We start from the raw sequence: 13,928 nt of genomic DNA, 5'->3' as shown, positions 1-13,928 counted from the left end.
ACTTGGCCTTTGTAATTACCATAGAGTTTATAAATAAATATATGAAATATATTTGAATTAATTGAATTAATTATTGAATGAATATATTTGAAATATGAAATATATATGAAAGATGAAATAGTATATATATATATACTAATATGAAACTCTATGGTAATTGCCCCTAACGTCCACATTTTGTTTGACGCCTTAAAATTACAGGCATCGGCGGCCGTCTCTACATGTGGATTGTAATGTACCTAGATGGTCGCACCGCCTTCATGTCCACGAATGATGGCGAAACGAGAAGGCACGTTGTTGTCCGCGGAGTGCCTCCAGGAGGAGTGCTCAGCCCGACCCTTTCCAATGTCGCCCTTATTGGCCTTGCGGAAGTAATTCCTGATACAGTACGCATCAGTACGTACGCCGACGTATGCATATGGGCGTCCGAAGTCACGCGACCGAAACTTCGCGCAAGATTGCAGCGAGCTGTTTCCTTCTTGGTACCTGCAGTGTCCAGGATTGCAACTGGCCACAGGTAAGTGCGCTGCGATGCCGTTCACACGAACGCTTATGTGTCAGTATCCGATTATTATCAACGGCAGTGTCATTCCGTATGTGACCCACCATAGATAACTGGGCGTTGTCACCGACCGCGGTGTTTCGTGGTCGAAGCATGTGGCAATGTTACGCAAGAAATTAACTGGGCTTGCTCAAGGTTCTCGCTTGCTGGCCGGTATGAAGTGGGGCCCATCTGAGCATTTGCTACTTCGGTTGTACCAGGCTCTCTACTTCGGCTACATTCGGTATAGCCTGCCAGTTTTATCAAGTACGAGCCGGTCATGTTGGCGTATACGCTGGAAAGTGCTCGGGCACAGGCGCTGATAAGATGTCTAGGATTTCGACGTTGCGCCTCAACTTATGGTGCAATTGAGGAAGCTCGCGTCAACCCTGTAGCTGTCTTTCTACCATGCGAACCTCTTCGACTATTCCTGCGGTTGCTCTGGTGTCGCCGAAGCCACCCCATATCGACAATTCCCGACATATGGCCGTAACCCACTTTTTCGAGAGCCATTAAATGCCTTGAATCCGCCATACCATCATACTTTGCCCTTGCTGACCTTCCACGTATGCCCCCATGGTTAATGTCCAAAACACGGGTACGTCACTCAATTCCCCAAATTTCTAAAACGAAAAATCGCGCATAGCTACCGTGGGCCTCAGACATCTAACACTTGAATATATGTGAACATAATGTGACTGATCGGTGAACGTTATATGCAGAGCGACTGGTCTCTTCGTATGCGTCAGGCGCGGCTTTCGTCTTGCCTGCGCATCGTCATTCGATGGTTTATTCTGAAAAACAAGACACCAACAACCACGGAACAATCCACGGGAAATCACAGAACAATCGACAGGCAATCAGAGAGACAGTTCACTATATTTCGCAATAGCCTCCTCAAGTATGGACAGTCTTCCGTGACGCGAAATCGGCTCTGCAGCTGCTTAGAGTCGTAACGAAAGAAAGCTCTCACAGAGTGTTGCCTCTTCAAACTGCTGAGCAATACACTCCAGTGGAAAAGAACGGCCACCACATTACATTTCAGTGTGCTCCCGGTCACATGTGGTGCACACGGTAACGAACTGGCCGATGCCGAAGCGAAGAAGGCGCTCGAAGAACCAGAGCCACAGCTTGCGATTCCTGCTTCAAGAGCAGACGCCAACTGCCTTCTCTCTCTAGTGTGATCCGAAAAGCGACAGAAAAGCACTGGGACAATGCGGATAAACGCCTCAGACGACTCCAAAGATTGGACCCTACCACGAAATTTAGGCTACCACCCATAATTCAACGCAGCTGTGCCAGCCTCATGCACAGACCTAGGCTGTGGGGGGGGGGGGGGGGGGGGGGAGGTGACGTTTGCGCGCAAGCATACGTGTACCTCATGCGACGCAGCGAGACTGCAGACTGTGAGGTGTGCAGTGTGAACGAGACTATAGGTCACGTGCTACGTGCCTGCCCTCAGTACGTGGAGGAGCGTGAGAAGTTGAACAATGACCTTACGCGTCTCGGCAGCCCGACGCTCTCGGAGGACGTTATTTTAAGCCCTCGGCTAGACTTTAAATCGAGTTTTAAGGCCATCCAGGCCTTACTTGATCTTTCTTTCTTAACTACGGCCCTGGACCGTAGGCTCTGAGTAGCCCAAATCGCTCACTATATGTTTCGAAAATTAACAGCGCAAAACAGACAAGGACGAAGGAAAAGAAGAACACGACACTGGCGCTCACCATGTCATGTACTTGACACTTTGGGCGTGCGCATATGCGATGTACTTCCTATTCTCGACAGAGCTGTTCCAACGGATATTCAATTCGATGAAATTTTTCCTAATAATGCAAAATTACTTCCACACCGTATTCTAGACGGCATATTACAATATTATCTGAAAAACCTTCAAACAAACATTGTAATTGCGACAGATGCTTCACAATGTGATGAAAAGTCAGGTGTAGGAATATTTTCCCTCATTCTCGATTGGACATTTTCTCTACGGTTGCCAGATTTCATACCGATCTTCTTAGCAGAATTCATGGCCGTGGCGCTGGCATTACGCAAATTAGGACCATCGATTACTTCAGCCGTGATAGTCACTGATTCGTTGTCATTGTGCTCATCTCTTACTGCTTCTAGTGATTCTCGCGTGATGAGGACATTTCATTCATTGGTACCTGGGCACTTGAGAAGCGTGCGTTTGATTTGGGTGCCTGGCCATAAAGGACTAATCATAAATGAAATTGCAGACTCTCTAACCAAGGCATCGATAAGTGGCCCGACTCTCTCTTGCTGCCCTTTGACTGCTTATGTTACTGATGCTAGATTTCGCAGGAGTGTCATTATACAGGCAGTATCGGGCTCCGCAATTACCAACTCTGTGGATTACGGACATCTCCTACACCCTTGGCACAGAGATTTTTGCCGAACACGGAAAGTTGAAGTGTCGATCACGAGGCTGCGCTGCCGTATACATGCATTGAACTTCTACCTCCACTGGTCTGGTCTGGTCCCCTCACCATTATGCTCATTCTGTGGCGAAGCGGAGACAATCGACCATTTCTTGTTGTCTTGCAGAGGTTTTTCTATTATGAGAAAACGACTACTCGAAATCCCGCTTCGCTCTATTGGTCTAACTTTATCAGTGCCTGTGATCCTATCTTTTGGAGCCTCCATTATTGGGTTCAACCACAGAAATGTTTGCTTGGCAATCCAAAATTACCTCATTGAAACCAATCGATTTCCATGTTAGACTGATCGTTCTCCCTCCCAACAATAGCTTTCTTTTATTTCTTATATTATTAATTATTATTATTATTATTATTTTACACCCGGTTTTCATCCGATTATTTCCTTTTTTCTCCAAACACGAAAAGTTTACTTTTAAACTCCAACGCTCAAATTGTCAACTCCCTTGTTATCATTATTCTTTTTATGCACCTAATTGAACCATCCGATTCTTGGTCAATCCCCCACTGTGGGTATGTGCCACGGCCACTCGGGACAACAACAACAACCCATGCTAGCGCCAGTGTCGTGTTCTTCTGTTCCTTTCGTCCTTGTCTCTTTTGCGCTGTTAATTTTCGAAGCATGAATCACCACCAACTCGCCCAAGTTTCTGTTCTAGTACTGCTTACTATATGTTTTGCATCTTCCGCCTCTCATCATCGTCACCCATCATGTGCGTTTTTCTTCCCTCTTTCTTTCCCTCTTCCCCTTCCCACAACGCAGAGCAGCTGGCTAGAGGAACGTACCTCAGGACGACTTATCTGCATTTCGTGTCATTAAAGCTCTCTCTCTCTCTCTCTCTCTCTCTCTCTCTCTCTCGCTCGCTCGCTCTCTCTCTCTTTAAAATGACAGCCACAGCAGACGCTCGCCTTTCTTTGTGTTCCTGTCCCGAAAAAAAAAAGTATTCTGCGTCGTACAGTTTCTGGGAAACAGCACTGTATGCAGGGTGTCACACGTATACCTTGAGCCAAAAATTAAAAATATGCAAATGCCACGTAGCTGGAGAGAACCAAGGTAATGCTGCTTGCCGTCGCTTGGAGATACTCAGATCATTTTCTTTTTTCGTTCCGCCTAAGTAGATAACGAGTCTTAATTAATTAATCAACTTCTCAAATATTAAAATTAAATCAAAGGTATCAATGAGAAAATTGTAGAGCGACATGACAAGCTCCCGCTACAGCTTTCTGTTGTGCGATGCGTGCTACATAAAAGTGTTTTTTCCGAGCGTGAAAGAAGCCCGCGAATACACGCAAAGTGCCTCGAGCCGCCATTCGCGCGGCAAGGATCTGTCAGACGCAGTTTACAAAACTATGATATTGAAACTGTGAAACCAATTACTTTGTCTAAAATTAAATGCACTTAACATCGACCGTGATATTATCTCATGGATTGAACATTTCTTATCCAACAGAACACAATTTGTCTCAGCTAACAATTTTGACTCTTCGCGTTGTCCTGTCAGTTCCGGGGTGCCGCAAGGTTCTGTTCTCGGACCCTTGCTTTTTCTCATTCATATTAATGATTTGCCTAACTGTGTAGCGTCCTCCATAAGGTGATTTGCAGACGATTGTGTCATTTACAGAGTAATATCATCAAATTCTGACAATCTAAAACTACAATCTCATCTAGGCAAGGTAACTAACTGGTGCGACACTTGGAAAATGCGACTTACCAGCCAAAAGTGCAAACTAATGAGGATTTCCCGCATTACTGCTTCGTCTAACATATCCAACTATCACTTGGAGAACTCTGTACTCGAAGAAGTCAGTTCCTATAAATACTTAAGCGTCCACTTAACATCTAATTTTTCCTGGCCAACACACATAAACCACATCACTAACAATGCTAACCGTACGCTTGGTTACCTCCGTCGCAATTTCTCTATGGCTCCCGCTAACTTAAAGCTACTTCTATACAAAACACTAACACGTCCTAAGCTTGAATATGCCTCTTCTGTATGGGACCCTGGCTTGGATTACTTAACAAATGCGATAGAATCTATACAAAGTTGTAGCGCGCGTTTCATTCTTACTAACTATTCTCGGACATCAAGCGTAACGTCTGTGAAGGCTACTTTAAACCTCCCTGTCCTCTCATCCCGTAGGAAGTTAGCACGCTTATCACTGCTGCACAAAATTTGTTATTACAATCCGGAATTAAAAAGTGGACTTTTGTCCGAACCTGCATATATATCATCTCCTACTGACCATCGGCATAAATTGAGCGTCCCACGCTGTCGCACGAACCTATTTTTTTATTCATTTATTTGTAAAACTACCGATGAATGGAATCATCTGCCGGCCTCAATTGTTAACATAACCGATGCATCTGCTTTTAGAACTACTATTGAAGAATACTCTCGTTAATCCGCACTTTCTAACTTTTTTTTAATTATTATACCCTGTTATCTGCACATGCTCTGTATTTCGTTCCACTCCCTTCTGTAACGCCTTCGGGCCTTGAAGGTACAATAAATAAATAAATAAATAAATCTGTTTTTGGTGCAGAGTTACGGATATGTAAGCATCGTGTTTCATTTTTTTGTTTAGACTCGCCGATTATCGGCAATTTTTCTTCTTAAAATGCGAGGTCCCAAATCAAAATTCTACTTCCCCCCCCCCCCTCACAATTGCTGGAATTTACCTTCTCTCTCAAATGCATTCATTGATGATTTCATTCAAATCAGTCCAGCGGTAGCCTCACGGGAACGCGTCAGCACTTTTTGCGTGCATTCGAATAGGAAAATACGAGTTATTGGCCCCGAGCTCAAGCTTCCTCTTAAACGCGATACGACCGCGGTTCAGGCCCCCAGCTGGAACAATGGGCAGCCTTGGCGTGACTCCCGCTCACCGATCGCGTGGTCGTCGCGTGATGACCACGCTTGCAAGGGACAGTGGCCGAAGCACCGTTGTGCGGAGACGCCTACAGAAAAAAAAAAATTAAGAAAGTAATAATAATAATGAGAAAAAAACGAGGGAGACCATGGCGTGACCGGCTCGAAGGTTCGTCGGCACTCCTCACTGCGGTCTCGCCCCGTGCAAGAGAAAAAGTGTCCCCGAGCACGCGCTTTGCCGCAGCGCTTCCACCGCTGCTGCCCACAACACTTTTCACTACATTTACATTTTCGGTGTTTGTGCGTTCGAAAGGGAGCCGTTCGGAAACGCCAGCGTGGTTGTTGTTGGCGGCTACGATGAGACAAACGCGCGATTCGATTGCATGCTGGTAGAGTCGCTGTTGCCTCGGTCCCCTCGACCACCGTGTGTCATTCATCCCGGGGACATCGAAGCTCTTTAAAGTTTCTTGCACGTTTGCCACGACAAAGAGAACGTAAGACAACAGCGGGCCGTAGCATGTAACGCTTCGTGTTCATTTTCCTTTCTTTACGTACAAGCGTAACTGTCCATCTCTTCAAATCGGCGCTGTCTGCAGTCTGGAGCTACGAAGGAAGGCGCCTGGAGGTGAAGGAAATCGCGCGCCAGGGAAAGTACGAAGGAGCGCCAGGATGGGTGGATGGATGTTATGAGCGTCTCCTTTGGAACGGGGCGGTGGGTTGCGCCACCAAGCTCTTGCTATTATACTGCTTAATGTCCTACCTAGGTTAAACAATAAAAAAAGAAAAAAAGTACACTATGAACTCCCACAAGCAAGTTTTCTGATCCCCCATTGCGAACTGTGCTTTCGTACGTCTCCGTTTTTGTCGTTTCCCTACTTTTCTTCCACCAATCCTCCAATCGCATCTTACTATAATCCTTATTGCCGAGATGTCTCCTTTTCCACTGCTCTCGGTGAACCCAATTAAGGGCTTCAAGGAGGCCAGTGGTGCCTAAATCGACCGCTGGGTAGACGTATTCACGTTCTAATAAAACATGCTCCATAGTTTCTCCAGCTTTACCGCAGAGAGCACGCTTTTGCAAGCAACAAGTTACTTTGACGCCAGGATGGATGGATGGATGAATGAGGCTCAACCCTCTGAATCGGGCGGCGGCGGCGCAATGCCACCTAGCCTTGAATGGTACTATATGCATACATACCTATGTATTTACTCCTTTACTTTTGCGTTGATATTATCCACCAATCAGATAGCCTCTGTTTAGTTATTTCTACCTGTTCAAAGTCTATCTTACTTTCACTGTCTTTAAAACCCAAAGCGCGCGTCAAAGTAACGCCACCCAGAGGAAAAAGTAAGTAACGTTGAATGAAGGCGGGAAGGACAAACGAGGCAAAGCATCGCGGAGGGCGAAGGTAGGCAGAGGCGCGCCGGGTTGACCTCCTCTGGCAGTTGCTACAGGTATTAGAGAGTAGATTAGGAGACGCAAGCGGCTTGCGTACCCTGATCTAAAGCTCTCTATTGTTTTCCGATACAGAGGTACTGGGATGACATCGTCCTCGCGCGCCGTACGCTGCGTGCGTGAGCGAAAGGGTGCGTCGGTGAGTCGACGACGGCAGCTCAACCTCGCGTGCGCAAGGGGAGCAAGCGCGCCGTATTACGTCGCGCGCATGGCGTCGGGGGAGGGAGGCGGGGCGCTGTACTTCGGCTCGCAAGCGGTCGCGCGGGCATTATCTGGAAAGCAGTCTGCTTTGGGGGCACAGTATAGGTGGGCCGACGGCGGCTCGTAGCTTTGCGTGCGCAATGTTCTCACCCCTCAGTTTGCGTTGAAGCGTGATCACTTCGCTCGCTGCTGCTGCCGCGATTCCTCGCGCCGGCGTATTGCCAGTGAGTGTCCGCGGTCATCGAGTGTGAAGTTTTCATGTTTGCCTGTGCACGTTGACACCGTGATTATTTCCGTCGCGTACTATATTTGCCACTTTTGCCTCGAGCTCACGCACTGATACGATGCGGCCCTCACCTGTAAAGAATGGGTCATGGGCTGGTCCACCACTCCATTAGGCAACTTGTCTCTCGTCGGTTCTTCTTTCGGAGTATTACGGACCCATTTTTGATAGAAATGTTACATTATTTTGTGCAGCTACCGTCTAGATATACAGTAGTGATATACAGAAGTTTATTTGGGCACAGTTGACGTTTGGAAATATTCGAAAAGCATTCGAAAAATATTGCATTTACGAATAGTGACTTTTCGATTCAAAGACCGAATCTAATAGGACGCTATTCGACTCATTATTTGAAAGTTTCGAATATTCGCACACTCCTAAATAAAACGTTATCCACCTCTGTGGCGGAGCCAAAAGAACAGGGATGGATAACTGAAACAGGCGGATACACCTTTCCGTGAGGCCGATGTAGATTTTCCAACATCGCATATAGATCTACCACAGCATTTAGCTGCTCCATCCCAATGTCATTTGGGGAAATTCTATACTCCGTTTCAGACATCAGGTGCAACGCTGTGGAGGCTAGAGAGACTTTTTTGCAGTGGCTGCGTCCGCACTTCGAAATAGTTCGGTGTTCTTGATCGTCATTGTGCGAAACTGTTCTTTATGGAGGCTCAGTATTGAATGAAAAAGGTTTTAGTCCTTAGAAAAAAAAAGCCCTCTGGTATACGGTTATCTAAATGCGTTGTTATCGATCAATTTGTGTATCATTGCGTTTCTTTTCAGGTTCTTTTTTGTTGGCAGCCCATTGCGGCAGCCTCACGTGCACGCTCGCGCGAGCGTACGTCTTTGGCGTGCAGCCAGGCATGGACGGAACGCGCGGAGTGATACATTAGAGACCTTTAGCTTGTACGCTATTCCGGTAAACGGGAGCGGTTTGGGCGGATTACCGGATGGTCGGGGCGTAAACGTGAGCGGTGAAGCCGCCTGGTGTTGTAGAGCTCAACCAGACAAACGCATAGCTAAAACTGCAGTAACTCACCATATCCTGCTTCGCCACTCGTGCAAATTTTTGGCAGCGGCGTAATTGTGAACACGATTACGCCACTGTCGAAAATTTACGCCAGCAGCTAAGCAGAATATCGTAATTAGCTCTGTGTTTGTGTGGTTGAGCTTTGCGCCACCAGCTGGCGCCACCAATCTGGCCCCTCACGTTCACGCCCCCGCTAAACCGGAAAACCGCCCGCGCTTGCCCGAATACCGGACACGCTAAAAGTCTCTATTATCGTCACCGAACTTCTTGCGTAGCTTCCACAGCGTCGCACCTGATGTCTAGCTGAAACGGACTATTTAGGGAGCATGTTCAAAAAATAACCAAAGAAGGAGGACAAGCACGCACGTTTGGTCGAGCACCTTTCTGCATGTGGCACCACGACATCTAGAGTCAGAGACCTTAGGCAGCAGCAAAAGTTTAACGTCTCAGTTGGCTTTGGAGGCGTTCCTTTATCAAAAAAAAAAAAGAATGCATCTACTTGTGTTAGCGAAGCTTCGATAACCTTGCATTCGTCAGACTACGAATTCATGCAAGCCCGCTCTTTGATACGCGCCTTGCGTAGCGGTGTCTTCCCTCGCGATTCGATGATGCCACTCCGCGCATGCGCAATAAATTCTACAAATATCGGTGGGTGGCGCGTCAATAAATGCAGTTTCTAGTAGCGTCCGTCACTTTCTACTTTGTTCCTTTGTTTCCACGTGTTAATTTTCGCTAAAAGTTCACTATTATACAGGGTGTCCCAGTTAAGTTTACCCAGAGTTTAAAGAATATGCCGATGCACTGCAAGACGACGCGATTAAATACATGTTGCTGACTATTGTATATGAGTCACACTATTTTTTTACTCTGCTTAATTGCATAATTAGACAAGATTAATTAACCAATTTCGGAAGCAATGAAGCTAAGCAAAAAAATTCGAATGAGAAAGTTGTAGAGCGCTTTGAAAAACGTCCGATTAGACGTCAGTTCTAACTTTCTCTCTATTAGGCATTAGTGTTTTCCAGCTTACTACGGATGCCCGCGAAATAAAAATAAAAAGAAATACAGCGTGACATGTTGGCTTGCGTGCCGTGATTTCAGCGCTCCCAAACGTTCCGCGTACAAACGGAACAGAATTAAGCAATGGTGTGCTGCAGCTGCGCCTGCTTATCGCTATGAGTCGCCGCGAGGGAAGCAAATCGATGGCGTAAATCGCACAGCCAACGCCTGCGTCACGGCCCTGTCGCCTTTTAAGCGGCAGCACACCCTGCTAGATGCTACTATGTTCGTTCGTACGCGGAGCGTTTGGTTAATCCCACTGCACCTGCTAGCGCGACAACGCAGGGAGATGACAGCGGCAAACGAATTAACCGGATTGCCCGCGACGTCACGACAGTTGGTCGACATCATTGGTCGAACAGCTTTCTCCGAGGGGCATTTGGCACTGCACTCTTCAATGGTACCCCACATCGTGACTGCACGATATACGCACCTAGAATGCTCTGCACAATTTCCACGCGGAACACTTTCTACCATTTTCGAGATAGTTATCGGTCCCTCGGACGTCTTTCAGCGCGTGCGATAGCGACAGGAACTTCGATCTTCGCCGACCACCAAGTTCAGTGTCCTTTAATTAGGAGCAAAGTTGCCCCAATTAGTTCGTCTTTCCGCAGGTAAGCGCCCCCTTTTGTCTATACGTACAGTCACCACTTCGTAACGTGCGGCGATACACTCAAAAGGTGCCGTTCGCATACGCTGAGACCAAACAACGACAACGCCATGGAATGTATTACTGAGTCGACAAAAAGCACGTGCGTTTGAAGACGACTTGATCGAAGCCGGACACGAAAGTTTCAAATAAACGCATTGCAAACATGCGGCACTTACGAGAGCGACAAACTAACGAAGCCGCATACAGCAAGCGGCAGCATCAGCGAAAAACCGCTCGCTTACGCCACAGAGCCAAGACCATTGCGCCCGGCTCGGCTGATTCTTTGACGCCAGACCTTTCTCCGTGCCGCGTCTCGCTTGGCAGATGGAATCCGGAAGAGTCACTTGCCGTCCCTTTCACGTGTGCTGCACCCGAAGGCACAGCATCGCGAATACGGAACTACGCTACGAAAACACAAAGGAGGCGCGAACCAGCGTTCGCTGCTCGTTGTGTTTGGCACCGTGATGGCGGCGAGAGCCAAAAAAAAAAAAAAAAATGCGCGAAAGAGCACGCGACGGCTTTCGGCCAATGGGAAGGTGAGCGTCGAGGGAAAGCGCAGGGGAGAAAGACGGCGGCAATCTTCAAAGGATAGTTCACTTTTTATTTTTATTTAGGAGTTTTAAGCGAAGCGCGCTGCGTTGACCTCCTGTGGCTGTCGCTACGGGTTGCGCGTACGCTACGAAGGTACCTGGTTCGTTTCGTGATCGAGTTGCCCAACGTTGTGCGAGAAAGATGGAGCAGCAACGTGAACGGCGGCAGGCCGACCGCGAGTCGACCGACCCCCAAGTCGTCGCCAAGCGCCGGGCTGAACAAGTGCTGACGTGAGGAAGCGTGGCAGCAGCAGCGAGCGAAGCGACTTTCGTGTTGTCTCTCACGTCAACGCAAATTGAGCGGCTAGAACACAGCACGCGCAATGAGCCATCTGCAGATCGATTTCAAGATAGGGCGCGCGCTAAGCTGCGCAAACGACGCAGTTGCGACCAGAGTACAAGTGGCCCACGCCCCTTCCCACGCTGCCTTTCCCGCTTTCCTTAAAGGACTGCTTTCCACCCTTGTGGCTCACCGTTGCACGCTCTCACTCGCACGTACAGCATACGGCGCGCGGGGACGATGTTATCGCCCTTGGACTTTTATACAGAATATCGCGGCGACTACGGCAGAAATGCGCCTGGAGTGTCCGCATCATTGCTATTCTTGCGCGTAGCCCGCATGCACCAAGTGAAACGCCACTATTTTTTAAATGTCTTGCTTAACTGTTCCGTACAAGGATTTACTAGTGCCATGTATCTTGTTTAATTCTGGTCTAAGTGCCATCATATAACATATGTTGTTTATATTTTCAAAGGCGACTATTGCCAATTTCCAACTCTAAGGCTTTAACAGGTTGAAGATTATTCTTTATCAAACTTTATAAACTCTATTTTATAACGATTGGTTCCATTAAAATAGGGTCCTACAGAAGTAGCTAACGATTACCACCTTTTTAATATGCCCGGCTGAAATTTCGATTAATCAATCAATTGCTAAAAGACGCTGCATCTAAAGCAATCGATTAAAGGCTAAATGATGAATGATTAATCTTTATTCGATAAAAAGAATTTACCAACGATTACGATACTCCCCAACGCGAAATTAGAGTGCAGCTCTATACGTGTTTTCATTTCGCGATATATTGGCTGTTGCGGACAATCTGTCTCGCGCAGCACGTGGCAAATGGAGTAAAGTGCGCCACGACTGAGTAAAGTGCGCCGCGAGAGCCAGCACATGGGTAAACGCGTGGGCGCTACTCACAGCCGCTGACAGACATCCCAGACGACGCGCGCTACTCTGGAGCAATCTTGTACCAATTGTTGCTGCGCTACACTTTCCTTCTCACGCTTTCACTATACCCTCCTCCCTTTCCGCCTCATGGTTACCCTGTACCATCCACTCCGCTTTCCTTCTCACGCTTTCACTATACCCTCCTCCCTTTCGGCCTCATGGTTACCCTGTACCATCCACTCCGCTTTCCTCCTCGCATCTTTCATCCACACCTACACTCGTTTACGCCGAAGACACCGACGCTGAATGCAGGAACGGGTGCCTGAAAGCTGCGCTCAAAAAATGTAGCAGTTTCGCCAGAAAGGCGGAGCACTGATGGCCATAACAGAGACCACTACTAGAAGTAAAGTCCATAGATATATCAGTTTCGTGCGCTCTCAGGCCAACATGAACAGATCTCACTTGATGATCGTGGACTCGTCACAACGCCAGCGAACACTTCGCACTGCCTCTCAAACTTGAGATTACACGACCACCAACACGAGTCGTGCAGAAACACAATGAGCATCGAAGCACCGATCATCTCGGCTGGCCTCTTGCACTTGTCGCAGATTATCTCCAAGATAGGGCGCGTCGCCCATATGCGAGGAGGAGACGCAATGAGCTCAGCCAGCAGATGCATCGCGGCATCCATGCTACGTAGCAGACCGCAGCTACATGCAACTGCAGTGTGCAAGTGCAGCGTTTGCTTTGTGCACAACAGGGCTCAAGTGCGCGCTCGCGCTCATGTGTTCCAGTCTGGCCATGCTACTTGGTGTGGACTGGCTCTGTCCTTCACCAGCTTGACCAACGGATATTGGCGACATCAAACTTCCACATTTTGAAGTGCTGTCAATAGCTCAATACGTAGCGAAGTCTGCCAAGGCGTGTAACCAGGTGCGGCCAGGAATGAGCGTGCAAGTTTCGCATGGTTATAGGCTAGTCAAGTGTACAAAACTAGTTGAAGTTAGCGAGACCCGATGTCTACGACAGCGATGAGCAGGGTGGCCAAAGTTTAATTCTTACGCGGGTGGCCACAGCTAAGCGTGAGCAGACTATAGTCGTTTCCCAGAAGTGCATAATTATCAAAATTTGAAATCAGATTTTCACTTAGTTTAGCCTCTTCGTTAAACTGAGTCAATAAATACACACATTAACAGTAGGAAGAAGCACACTGATCTAAACACCTTCTTGATTGATGTCAGCTATTAGCCAATAGCAGCCGCATATGGGAATCTGGTATGTTACAAAATAAAGCATCCCGAAAAGCGTGAGGAGCAGGCTTCTGTTGAAAAGGGAGCGTTTGAGAGGAAAACGAATTTGCGCTTCAGCTCCACACACCATGCACGATTGCAAAACTTGGCCAAGATGGTCACAGCAGCATATGCTATCCACGGACTGTTTTTTCACGAAGCCCAAGGGGTGGCCTAGGACCCCTTTATGTCAAAGTTCATTAAATCTGTGTTTTACTCTACCTCCTTAAGACCATGGTTACGGCCAGTCCAAGAAGGGTTGGTACTATTGGCATTTCTTGCGGTAGCAGTAACTTCTTTTTTGTCACTGCTATCCTCTTT

This window comes from Dermacentor andersoni, chromosome 11 (genome assembly GCF_023375885.2).
Source record: "Dermacentor andersoni chromosome 11, qqDerAnde1_hic_scaffold, whole genome shotgun sequence".
NCBI classification, from domain to species: domain Eukaryota; kingdom Metazoa; phylum Arthropoda; class Arachnida; order Ixodida; family Ixodidae; genus Dermacentor; species Dermacentor andersoni.
The sequence above is the reverse complement of the archived record's forward strand: the minus strand, read 5'-3'. Positions refer to the sequence as shown.